Source organism: Brassica rapa, unplaced genomic scaffold (assembly GCF_000309985.2).
Source record: "Brassica rapa cultivar Chiifu-401-42 unplaced genomic scaffold, CAAS_Brap_v3.01 Scaffold1063, whole genome shotgun sequence".
In the NCBI taxonomy this organism is placed as follows: domain Eukaryota; kingdom Viridiplantae; phylum Streptophyta; class Magnoliopsida; order Brassicales; family Brassicaceae; genus Brassica; species Brassica rapa.
In genome coordinates, this window is record NW_022610997.1 from 26,206 (window position 1) to 40,020 (window position 13,815).

Below are 13,815 nucleotides of genomic sequence, written 5' to 3' on the forward strand. Positions count from 1 at the left end.
GGAAATGAACAGGAAGCCAGAAAGATGGAAGGGAGGTACAAGCTGTAAGAAGGGAAGGTTGAGAAAACTTTCTAAGGAGTGGTTAATGAAGAGAAGGGCATGGAGAAAGTATAGCGAGTCTGGGCACTTAAGTGACAGGATGAGTGTGATCTTGAAGAGAATCAAGGATGTACTTCAGCAGATGGTTATAGGAGAGTGTTCATACTCAGCTTACATGGGAGAAACAGTAGGAGACAGTGCGGATATGAGAGGAATGGATACCAAGAGGGCAGATGAGTGTGTGACAAAGAAGGAATGGGATGAGTTGGTTAAGCATGTGTATGCTTTGGCTACGACCCGGAGTCAGGGTGCTCCTGCCAAAGCATCCACATCTAAACCCATCATCATTGACTCTGGAGCAACACACCACATGATCAGTGACAAGAGACTAATCAGTGAGGTTAAAGCAGCAACAGGGAGTGTCATGATAGCCAATGGTACCAGGATCCCAATAGAAGGAGTGGGAAACCTCAAGCTGTTTGAGAAGAACTCCACTGCCTTCTACCTACCTCAGTTTACATCCAATCTAATCTCAGTTAAGAAGGCTACAGTTGATCTGGATTGTCAAGTGGTTTTCAGACCAAATGAAGTTGAGTTCCAGGATTTGAAGACTGGAAGGGTTATTGGCAGAGGAGACAGCAAGCATCAGCTCTATCATCTCCAAACAACTGAGGCGCCTAGTCCTGTGGAGTCTGTGTGTTTAAGCAGCACAACGGATAGGTGTGATAATCTCACATGGCATGCAAGGCTGGGACATCCTCATGCCAAGGCAATTGAACTGATTCTACCAAGTATGGCGTTCAATCACTTGGAGTGTGAAGCTTGTATACTTGGAAAGCACTGTAGGACTGTCTTCCCAACATCAGAAACCAGATATGAGAATTGCTTTGATCTGGTGCATTCAGACGTGTGGACAGCTCCCTGTATGTCTAGAGACAGCCATAAGTACTTTGTGACTTTCATTGATGAGAAGTCAAAGTACACATGGATCACCATGATTCCCTCCAAAGACAGAGTCCTAGAAGCCTTCATGAACTTCCAAGCATATGTTACTAACCAGTACAATGCCACTGTGAAGATTCTGAGGTCTGATAATGGAGGAGAATATGCTTTCAAGAGTCATCTTGCAAAGCATGGGATTGTGCAACAAACTAGCTGTCCCTACACACCACAACAAAATGGGGTGGCTGAGAGGAAGAACAGACATTTGATGGAGGTTGCGAGATCAATAATGTTCCACATGAATGTCCCTAAGAGGTTTTGGAGTGATGCTGTTCAGACTGCTTGCTATCTCATCAATAGAGTGCCAACCCGTGTCTTGAAGAAACTGTCTCCCTTTGAAGTATTGAACAAGACCAAGCCACACATTGATCATTTGAGAGTCTTTGGGTGCTTATGTTATGTGATGATTCCCGGAGAAAGAAGGAACAAGCTAGAAGCAAAGAGTACTAAAGCTATGTTCATTGGGTACTCAATCACTCAGAAAGGCTACAAATGTTATGATCCAATAACTAGGAGGGTTATGGTATCTAGAGAAGTGAAGTTTGTTGAGTCTAAAGGGTATTATGAGGAGAAGAAATGGGAAGACCTAGAGGATCTGTCCCGAGCTCCATCAGAGAAGGCAACAACATTGAGAGTGTTGTTGGAGAGGCTAGGGATAGGATTATCCCAAGATCAGGAACCAGGAAGAACAGGACCTTCTAATCAAGCTGGAGAAGCTGGAGGAACAACCCCTCTTGATCATGAGAGGGGGAATGGATCTGAATCAGGGGAGCAGGAGCATAACCAAGAGGATTCAGGTCAGCATGATCAGGAGGAGACACAGGAAGTAGAGAGTGAAGCTCAGTCAGGTGGAAATGAGCAGGGAGAACCTACTGGTTTAAGAGAGGAAGCACAAGAGAATGTTCAGGCTGAAGAACAGGTTGAGACCTTGCGGAGGAGCACAAGGATAAGGAGGGATCCTTCCAACTGGGTAAACACGAGAGTGTACTACAATGCCCAGGCTGTGGAGCATCCCTCTCAAGCCGTGTGTTCCTTTGCTGAGTTTCCAGAAGAGCACATGGTGTTTATGTGTAACTTGGATGAGAATGAGATACCAAGATCTTATGAGGAAGCTATGAAGCACAAGGTTTGGAGAGATTCAGTAGGAGATGAAAGGGATGCAATGATCAGGAATGATACTTGGTATGAGAGTGAGTTACCTAAAGGGAAGAAGGCAGTTTCAAGCAGATGGATCTTCACCATCAAGTACCTTGCAAATGGGGAGATAGATAGGCGCAAGACTAGGCTGGTTGCAAGAGGATTTACACAGACTTATGGGGAAGATTACATTGATACTTTTGCACCAGTGGCCAAGCTTCACACAATTCGAATTGTGTTATCTATTGCAACAAACTTGGAGTGGGATTTGTGGCAAATGGATGTGAAGAATGCTTTCTTGCAAGGTGAACTTGAAGATGAAGTATACATGCATCCACCTCCTGGTCTTGAGCATCTAGTAAAGCCAGGGAATGTTTTGAGATTGAAGAAAGCAATATATGGGTTGAAACAGTCACCTAGAGCTTGGTACAGGAAGCTGAGTACAACACTCAATGGGAGAGGCTTTAGGAAGTCTGAACTAGATCACACTCTCTTCACCTTGACAGGACCTTCAGGGAGCATTGTGATTCTAGTGTATGTGGATGATTTGATTATCACAGGAAGTGATAAGGCAGGGATTCAGGCTACTAAGGAGTTTCTCAAATCTGTGTTTGACATCAAGGATTTGGGAGAGATGAAGTATTTTTTGGGGATTGAGATATGCAGATCTAAGGAGGGTTTGTTTATGTCTCAAAGGAAGTACACTATGGATATGCTGAAGGAGACTGATGTGCTTGGAGGAAAGATAGCTAAGACACCTCTTGAGGAAGGGTATAAGGTCTTGCGTGAGGGGGAGGTTGAAGAGAACCAGTTGTTTGAGGATGCTAAGCTGTATAGGAGGATGGTGGGTAAGCTGATCTACTTGACTATCACCAGACCTGATATATGCTTTGCTGTGAATCAAGTGAGCCAACATATGCAGGCGCCAAAGGTACATCACTGGAAGATGGTTGATAGGATACTAAGGTATTTGAGTGGCTCGCATGGACAAGGAGTTTGGATGGGTTGCAATGGCAGTACAGAAGTGGTTGGGTATTGTGATGCTGATTGGGCAGGAGATAGAGTGGACAGGAGATCAACTACTGGGTATTGTACATTCATTGGAGGGAATCTGGTTACTTGGAAGAGTAAGAAGCAGAAGGTCATCTCCTGTTCAAGTGCTGAAGCTGAGTATAGAGCTATGTTGAAGCTTACAAATGAGTTAGTGTGGATCAAGGGTATTTTGAAGCACTTGGAGATCGAGCAGACCACACCTATGACAATGCATTGTGACAATCAAGCAGCTATCCACATTGCTTCCAATTCAGTGTTTCATGAGAGAACAAAGCACATAGAAGTGGATTGTCATAAGGTGAGGCAGATGATTATCTTGGGAGTGATTCTGCCATGCTATACAAGAAGTGAAGATCAGCTTGCAGATGTGTTTACTAAGGCAGCGAGATTAAAGACAATGGAGTCCATACTATCAAGGCTTGGACTCATTGATCTTACTCCCAGGAGCTGAGCCCCTTAACCATGGAGTCTCCACTCTTTTTCCCTCATCAAGGTTTTATCCCAATGGGTTTTACTTGGTGAGGTTTTTAATGAGGGAGGTCTTCATGGTTTCCAAGCTTGACTTGTTCTACATGGTCAAGCTTGAGGGGGAGTATTGAGATGAAGACCAAGGAGAGACAGTAACTGTAGAGTTTTACTGTGGTAACTTTATTTTAACCACAGTAACTACTTGGGAAGTTATCTGATGAGATGAGAAGGTAACTTAGTGAAGAGAAGAGGGTAAACTCGACCTAAGAGGATAAGGAAGGATAAGGGAGCACTTTGACAGCCTGTATGATGCTGGAAAGGAGAGGATGCTTTTACACTAGTGCAAGCATGTGAGAAAGCACAGCCAAGTGATTCAAAAGGAGTTCCAGCCTGTCCTTTGACTACACATGCTTATACATTTCGAAATCCCTTGTTGCTCTCTCTTTATATACTTGTAAACCCTCATCAGTTATTAATTAATGGAGTTTTGAGTCTCTCTCTCTATTCTCTCACTAAAATCTCTTAATCTCTTTAATCTTTTCATCTGATTATCCCTGATTAGTTGAATCATGCTCTAATACACAAAAGTGTATAATTTGGACGAGGTGAATGGTATCCATAGCTCCTGTTAAGCTCAGTTGGTTGAATCCTCTTTGTTCAAGCTGTTTCAAGGCAGTACCAACAGTTCTTCTCTTCTCTCTATCCAGAACCTCATAGATCATGCCAATAAGAGTATGATATTGTCCATTAAACTGCACCATGATCAGTCGTATAGCTGACCCATACATTGGCTTCAATCCATTGATTCCAATCCTGATCAGGATCACACCAACCAGTCAACCATTTGAGCACATTTGAAGTTGGTGCAAAAATAGGGCACTGGTGAAACTCTTAAGAGAAGAAGACAAAGGAGAGGATGGCGAGTGACAGGCTGGAAAGGAGAGTCTCTTGCTGTAAAGTAAAAGCAAAAGGAGACCATGTATCTAGCAAAAGAAGTGGGCAGATTCATGGGAGCCTTTAGCTAGCCAATAAGGAGCCAGCCTTCCCTTGACCAGATTCAAATGGACCAATTATCCATCAGGAACAGCACAGCCACGACCAAGACCATCTCTCCATCTCATCCATTCATTTAAATTCAAGTTATAACAGCCCTTAGATTTAGGTTTATGATTGCAAGTTGTAAAGAGCATATATAAGCTCATAAGTGATGTTTTGTAACTCTTAAGTGAGTAAGGGGGTTTCCCTTCTCCTTCTCTAATCTGAAACACTTTCTTAGTCTCTCTAGTCTCTCATCCTGAATCTCTATACACGTTCTCAGTCTTGTTACTAATCTCTTAAACACTTAGACACACAAACACTCATCAAACTTCCTTTCTCTCAAATCGCTTCCAAGCTCTCTCTCTTTACCCATTTGGGTTTCATACACACATACAACCTGAGTACTCTTAAATCTCTATGGTATCAGAGCCAGGTTCATTAGAACTTGGTTCCAGCTTCTGCTAAGCTCAAAGCTCACTCCCATTCCATTTCCAAACCAAGAAGAAGCTTCATGGTCATTTGGCTGTTCAACCTCTTCAAGAAGAAGGTGTGCTCATCAATGGCGTCCAGAAGCTGTTCTTGGTCGTTCTCCACTCTCTCATGGTCGTCCTGAAGAAAGAAGGCCATTGGAAGCATGTCCAAGCCATTCCCATTCACTGTCCAAGAAGAAAGGTGAAAGCTTTCAACTTGTACCTGGTATGGCGACTCAAAAATGAAGAGAGGAGGTGTCTTAGGCATGGTGGGTTCAAGAGAAAGGTCCATGAAAGAAGGAGATGTAGGAGTTGACACCAACAGCTCGGATCTTCCCATGTACTAAGGAGTTTCAAGGAACTAACACTAGTTCCTTGGCTGTAAGGAAATCTCTTTCTCTTGTATAAAGCTTGAGTGTATGAACAGGTTGTGATGTTGTGATGTGATTGGAAACCTGAGGATTGTTTAAAAGATTGCTAAAATGAAGTTGCTTTAGAATCTGTCCCAGGATACTTTAAGAGTCTTGTTTGGGTATTGAAATTGTTTAGTATGCTTAGCTCCGGTTCATAGTGATGCTTGTTGTGATTAATTAAATCTGCTTGCATACATGGAGTGAAACCGAATTTGAAGCTGTTGCATATAGTCTTGTGGCTGTCTTACATTGAAGTATTAGATTCATGTCTAAGTACTGAGTAAAGAAGCTCTTAAGAGTGCCTAAGTAACTTGTCTTGAATCTGTTAGGATCTTACTTGTACTTAGAGATTTAGCTTGCAAAGAATAGAACTTGATAATGCCTTGTGTCTATCTGTTGCATTGCTTGTGATATTGGGAATCAAACTTGATAATTTATTAATCAAGATTTGACATCAATACTATGAAAATGGTTAAATGCTTAATGTCAGTTCTAAATTAACTTGTCTTGTTAAGATGATAGATTATATTATCTAATCATGCTTGCTTTCATGAGTTAGAAACTGATTAAGATTAATGCATACTGCCTTGTATTGTTGCATTTAGATTAAAATCTAAGTTGCATAAAATTGCCTAAATACTTTGACTTGAATCTGATAAGGTCTTGCTTAGTATTTAGAGAATGGTTGCTTGCATAGATAAGAACTTGACATTGTCTTGATTCTATCTAATGTTATAAAGCTTGAGACATTGGTGATCAAACTTGATGAAGTCAAGGATTGATCCCAATGCAATTGTGACTTATCTTTGCTAGAGTTTGAGTGATGTTTCAGGTTCACAAAAGGTGTTCCTAGTTCATCATCAAATCCGAGTTGAAAGAGAAAGAATGATGCCCATTGTGTGTACAATGGAGAAGTGTTACAAAAAGGGAGAAGCACAGATGGTTGTAAAACTCACTGGTGTTCTTCTCCTTAACATTGCAAGTACCTGAAGAAGAAGCTAACCGGGTCTAGGCAGTGGCGTGCCTATTCAAGAGGGTGCTCAAACTAAGACAGAGCACTCTTGGCTGTGTGAAGAAGAAGGCTACTCTATCAAGGCGGCTTCTATTGTGAGGTGATTGAAGAAGTAGCTGAAGCATCCACAAGCATTCCATCATGGTGGCAAATTCAGAAGGGTGATTGCAATAAGAGAAGAAGAAGAAGTGAGGATTCAAGTGGCAACGACCACTCCTCATCACCTTAAACAAGGGAGTAAACCTAGTCTCATCTATCTTAATATGTCTTGATAGGTTTATCTCCTGATTATACTATGTGCTTTTCCTAATTCCATTAAGAGTTTATAGCTTCTAAGTAGAATGTCTAGGCTAATTGCACTGAGATTGTTTTGCTGCTGCATTGTCTTATTGATAGTAAGTAATGTCTAGAGTCCCAGAATCTCATGTTCTGTTTATTGCATTGTCTTGAGTGTTGTCATAGCTTGAATCTTCATGAATGTGTTGTAGAATTGAGTAGAATGTCTCTGCTGCTTGCATCATGATTGATAAGTTATTTTGCATACTTAGCATATCTCATACTGTCTAAGTTCAATCCTAGTGTTATCTGATGCTATTGCCTATGTTTAATCCATCAATGAAAGTCTTGCATCAATTAGAAATTGTCTAAGTTGCTTGCATCATTGGTTCTGATTGAAACTGTTGTGCAGAGCTTTAATATTACTCATGGATTGAACCTGTTGCATTCATATAGCTAATGCTTTAAGATTGTGCATTCATGTAGTAATGCATTTAAAAATGAGCCTAAATTGCAAATGTACTGATATAAGCTTTGCATTTAGAGAACTGTATAGAACTTGCATTGTCATTGTTAGAAATTGAAATCTGCTTGTCTTGACTCAGTCCAGTTCTGATTGTTGCTATGCCATAGTTAAATCCATCAGTGATGTATTATAAGCAAATAGTAGTATGTCTAAGCTACTTGAATCATTGGCTTTGATAAAACTAGTGAGCATAAGCATGAATTGAGTCACTCTTGTCGTCTTGATTGCATAAGTATCATCTAGACTTGTGTTCCATTTGGATTGAATCTGTTTCATTCATATAGTTAGTGTGTAACCTAATGCATTCATCTATTGTTGCATTTAAAAAAAAAAAAAAACAAAACTGAATTGATTGTCTTTGCTTGATTGTCTTGATTGTCTAGCTTGTCTCAAGTATCCTATATTATTGTGGCATTGGTGATCAAACAGGATGGATAATCTTGGTTTGATCCCAATGGGATGATCTGATCTTGCATTGAGTTGTGGTGGTGTTAGGTACACAAGGAATGTGATACATGAAACTCGCCAACAACCAAGAATGTAAAGACAAAGATCTTGTGCCATTGCATATCATCACTAGGACATGTTAGTCCATAATCTACAGGAAGTGTAGTGTGATTGAGTATGCAATGAGAGATGGCCATTGCATAATACCATTGGACATATCTAGTCCTTAGTCTACAGGAAGTGTAGCATGGGTCATTATGCAATGAGAGGCGTGTCTTGTGAGACTCTCTATGGTGATTCAAACACCCTAATTCCTGGTTAAGGAAGAGAGAAAACTCACAAGAAGAAAGCTATCATAAAAGATGATAGTTATTAGACCATGGAGATGCATAGGATCATCACAAGCTTAGCTCCTTCTAGTCTTGGTTCTAAGCTTGAGGGGGAGTCTTAATGCATATGATCCATGGTCAGTAACAAGTCTTTGCAAAGGCTTCTACAAGGATCATCAACCGGACCAAGATAGTGGCGTGTCTAGGCAAGAGGCTGTTCAGAGCAGTCTTGGCGAGTGAAGAAGAACGCTCTCCATCAATGCGGCTTCAATGAGAGGTGATTGAGGAGAAGCTGATGAATCCATTCTGCCTTTCCAAGAAGTTGGTGATGCCATGAAGATGGTGCATTGGCCGAGTTAGGAAACTCACAAAAACACAAGGGAAGTTCCCTTAGACTTTTAAAACCTTTTTATTCATCTTATTCATTGCTTGTGCTTGAAAAGATACGTAAAATGATTATGATTGAATTGTGAGATTGTGTGCATCAAGTGTGATGCAGGATATTCATTTTCTTGTTTTTGATAGGTACTGATGCACCTTTGGGATAATGTATCAGGTACCATTGCTTGAGCCTCACTAAAGGTGTTCCTGGTCATTTCTAGCTTCTCTAAGGTGGCTGTGAAGTCTGTTGAGAGGGGGAGATTCAAACCAGTTCTATGAAGAGGGAAGCCGTGTGTGAAGTGTTGATCAACCTCACTGGTGTTTTGAAGATGATCTGGTCGTGTCCTAGCTTCTCTAAGATGGCTGAGAAGTCAGTTGAGAGGGGGAGACTTCAAACCGGTTCCATGAAGAGGTGAAGCTGAAGTGTGAAGTGTGCGCAAAGCTGTGAAGAGTTGCTGCACCTATTAGGCCGTGATCCAGAGCTTCTTGTGTCCAACCACACTGGTTCTAAGGCACAAGAGCTCACTGGCCAATCCCTAGGCTTTGGAGAGCTCTACTCTTTTTCCCTTGCAAGGTTTTGTCCCAATGGGTTTTCCTTGTAAGGTTTTTAATGAGGGAGACTCTTCAGAGTTCCAAGCTTGGCTTAGGATCTCCTAAAGTCAAGCTTGAGGGGGAGTGTTGAACTGAAGAGAAGATGGAGCTTGTACAATGATAGGGCAAGCTCTAGAAGATGTCTAGAAGAGTTCAATCAAGCTTCAGAAGTGTTCTGAAGAAGTTATCTTGTGAAGATAAGTCTAGGAAAGACTTAGACTGATCATGTGAGGGCTTTGAAGGAGTTAGAGAGAAGATGGAAGTGTGGTGCAAAGATAGGGCCAAGTCCAGGAGGGACTTAGAAGAGTATTTGGGCGAGTGTGCAAACTTAGGGACTGGCTGTACGGATTTGGTACGGACGTTGTACGGACCGTACGGATCCGTACGGACCGAGACATCCCGAAAGTTCACCAGTCAACCATTTGAGCACATTTGAAGTTGGTGCAAAAATAGGGCACTGGTGAAACTCTTAAGAGAAGAAGACAAAGGAGAGGCTGGCGAGTGACAGGCTGGAAAGGAGAGTCTCTTGCTGTAAAGTAAAAGCAAAAGGAGACCATGTATCTAGCAAAAGAAGTGGGCAGATTCATGGGAGCCTTTAGCTAGCCAATAAGGAGCCAGCCTTCCCTTGACCAGATTCAAATGGACCAATTATCCATCAGGAACAGCACAGCCACGACCAAGACCATCTCTCCATCTCATCCATTCATTTAAATTCAAGTTATAACAGCCCTTAGATTTAGGTTTATGATTGCAAGTTGTAAAGAGCATATATAAGCTCATAAGTGATGTTTTGTAACTCTTAAGTGAGTAAGGGGGTTTCCCTTCTCCTTCTCTAATCTGAAACACTTTCTTAGTCTCTCTAGTCTCTCATCCTGAATCTCTATACACGTTCTCAGTCTTGTTACTAATCTCTTAAACACTTAGACACACAAACACTCATCAAACTTCCTTTCTCTCAAATCGCTTCCAAGCTCTCTCTCTTTACCCATTTGGGTTTCATACACACATACAACCTGAGTACTCTTAAATCTCATATTCTCCACCACTTTATGTATCCAAATCAAGCTTCTCACAAAGTGATTCATCCTGGTTTGATTGGAACGACGATGAAGCTGTGCTATTTCCAAACTGGGAAACTGGAATCACCTGATTTGAAAGTGGGATAACTTCTTCATCCCAGCTCCTATGAGATTTATTTAACTTCCTGGTGATTCTCCACCACTTTATGTATCCAAATCAAGCTTCTCACAAAGTGATTCATCCTGGTTTGATTGGAACGACGATGAAGCTGTGCTATTCCCAAACTGGGAAACTGGAATCACCTGATTTGAAAGTGGGATAACTTCTTCATCCCAACTCCTATGAGATTTATTCAACTTCCTGGTGATTCTCCACCACTTCATGTATCAAAATCAAGCTTCTCACAAAGTGATTCATCCTGGTTTGATTGGAACGACGATGAAGCTGTGCTATTCCCAAACTGGGAAACTGTAATCACCTGATCTGAAAGTGGGATAACTTCTTCATCCCAACTCCTATGAAATTTATTCAACTTCCGGGTGATTCTCCACCACTTTATGTATCCAAATCAAGCTTCTCACAAAGTGATTCATCCTGGTTTGATTGGAACGACGAAGAAGCTGTCCTATTCCCAAACTGGGAAACTGGAATCACCTGATTTGAAAGTGGGATAACTTCTTCATCCCAACTCCTATGAGATTTATTCTACTTCCTAGTGATTCTCCACCACTTCATGTATCAAAATCAAGCTTCTCAAAAAGTGATTCATCCTGGTTTGATTGGAACGACGAAGAAGCTGTGCTATTCCCAAACTGGGAAACTGGAATCACCTGATTTGAAAGTGGGATAACTTCTTCATCCCAACTCCTATGAGATTTATTCAACTTCCTGGTGATTCTCCACCACTTTATGTATCCAAATCAAGCTTCTCACAAAGTGATTCATCCTGGTTTGATTGGAACGACGATGAAGCTGTGCTATTCCCAAACTGGGAAACTGGAATCACCTGATTTGAAAGTGGGATAACTTCTTCATCCCAACTCCTATGAGATTTATTCAACTTCCTGGTGATTCTCCCCCACTTTATGTATCCAAATCAAGCTTCTCACAAAGTGATTCATCCTGGTTTGATTGGAATGACGATGAAGCTGTGCTATTCCCAAACTGGGAAACTGGAATCACCTGATTTGAATGTGGGATAACTTCTTCTTGCCAACTCCTATGAGATTTATTCAACTTCCGGGTGATTCTCCACCACTTTATGTATCCAAATCAAGCTTCTCACAAAGTGATTCATCCTGGTTTGATTGGAACGACGATGAAGCTGTGCTATTCCCAAACTGGGAAACTGGAATCACCTGATTTGAAAGTGAGATAACTTCTTCATCCCAACTCCTATGAGATTTATTCAACTTCCTGGTGATTCTCCACCACTTTATGTATCCAAATCAAGCTTCTCACAAAGTGATTCATCCTGGTTTGATTGGAACGACGATGAAGCTGTGCTATTCCCAAACTGGGAAACTGGAATCACCTGATTTGAAAGTGGGATAACTTCTTCATCCCAACTCCTATGAGATTTATTTAACTTCCTGGTGATTCTCCACCACTTTATGTATCCAAATCAAGCTTCTCACAAATTGATTCATCCTGGTTTGATTGGAACGACGATGAAGCTGTGCTATTCCCAAACTGGGAAACTGGAATCACCTGATTTGAAAGTGGGATAACTTCTTCATCCCAACTCCTATGAGATTTATTTAACTTCCTGGTGATTCTCCACCACTTCATGTATCAAAAAAAGCTTCTCACAAAGTGATTCATCCTGGTTTGATTGGAACGACGATGAAGCTGTGCTATTCCCAAACTGGGAAACTGGAATCACCTGATTTGAAAGTGGGATAACTTCTTCATCCCAACTCCTATGAGATTTATTCAACTTCCTGGTGATTCTCCACCACTTCATGTATCAAATCAAGCTTCTCACAAAGTGATTCATCCTGGTTTGATTGGAACGACGATGAAGCTGTGCTATTCCCAAACTGGGAAACTGGAATCACCTGATTTGAAAGTGGGATAACTTCTTCATCCCAACTCCTATGAGATTTATTCAACTTCCTGGTGATTCTCCCCCACTTTATGTATCCAAATCAAGCTTCTCACAAAGTGATTCATCCTGGTTTGATTGGAAAGACGATGAAGCTGTGCTATTCCCAAACTGGGAAACTGGAATCACCTGATTTGAAAGTGGGATAACTTCTTCATCCCAACTCCTATGAGATTTATTCAACTTCCTGGTGATTCTCCACCACTTCATGTATCAAAATCAAGCTTCTCACAAAGTGATTCATCCTGGTTTGATTGGAACGACGATGAAGCTGTGCTATTCCCAAACTGGGAAACTGTAATCACCTGATCTGAAAGTGGGATAACTTCTTCATCCCAACTCCTATGAGATTTATTTAACTTCCTGGTTATTCTCCACCACTTTATGTATCAAAATAAAGCTTCTCACAAAGTGATTCATCCTGGTTTGATTGGAACGACGAAGAAGCTGTCCTATTCCCAAACTGGGAAACTGGAATCACCTGATTTGAAAGTGGGATAACTTCTTCATCCCAACTCCTATGAGATTTATTCTACTTCCTGGTGATTCTCCACCACTTCATGTATCAAAATCAAGCTTCTCAAAAAGTGATTCATCCTGGTTTGATTGGAACGACGAAGAAGCTGTGCTATTCCCAAACTGGGAAACTGGAATCACCTGATTTGAAAGTGGGATAACTTCTTCATCCCAACTCCTATGAGATTTATTCAACTTCCTGGTGATTCTCCACCACTTTATGTATCCAAATCAAGCTTCTCACAAAGTGATTCATCCTGGTTTGATTGGAACGACGATGAAGCTGTGCTATTCCCAAACTGGGAAACTGGAATCACCTGATTTGAAAGTGGGATAACTTCTTCATCCCAACTCCTATGAGATTTATTCAACTTCCTGGTGATTCTCCCCACTTTATGTATCCAAATCAAGCTTCTCACAAAGTGATTCATCCTGGTTTGATTGGAATGACGATGAAGCTGTGCTATTCCCAAACTGGGAAACTGGAATCACCTGATTTGAATGTGGGATAACTTCTTCTTGCCAACTCCTATGAAATTTATTCAACTTCCGGGTGATTCTCCACCACTTTATGTATCCAAATCAAGCTTCTCAAAAAGTGATTCATCCTGGTTTGATTGGAACGACGATGAAGCTGTGCTATTCCCAAACTGGGAAACTGGAATCACCTGATTTGAAAGTGGGATAATGGTGTAGCCATGAGTAGAGATATTGGAGAGCTGAGTGAGTCTGATGAGGGAGAGCCAGACTTGAGAAGAGAAAAGCCAGACTTGAGCAGAGAAGAGCCAGACTTGAGAAGAGAAGAACCAGACTTGAGCAGAGAAGAACCAAATGAGCTAGCCAGCTTGTGGAGTGGACCAGTAACCAGATCAAGACTGAGAGCACAAGAGGAGAGGCTCCAGGAGATAGCCAAAACCGTGGGCCTTGGTTCAAGGCAAGGAGATCAAGATAAACCAGCTTGTTGGTTTAATTTAATTACTTTGTAAGGGT